Consider the following 250-nt stretch of genomic DNA (forward strand, 5'->3'; position numbering starts at 1 on the left):
TGTGTGTGTGAGAGAGAGAGAGAGAGATGCCTGGGCTGTGTGTGTGTGTGTGAGAGATAGATATAGATGCCTCTGCTGTGTGTGTGAGAGAGAGAGAGAGAGATGCCTGGGCTGTGTGTCTGTGTGTGTGTGTGTGAGAGAGAGATGCCTGTGCTGTGTGTGTTTGTGTGAGAGAGAGACAGAGAGACAGATGCCTGGGCTGTGTGTGTGTGTGTGTGTGTGTGTGTGTGTGTGTGTGAGAGAGAGAGAG

This window comes from Alligator sinensis, unplaced genomic scaffold, assembly GCF_000455745.1.
Source record: "Alligator sinensis unplaced genomic scaffold, ASM45574v1 scaffold1023_1, whole genome shotgun sequence".
NCBI lineage: Eukaryota > Metazoa > Chordata > Crocodylia > Alligatoridae > Alligator > Alligator sinensis.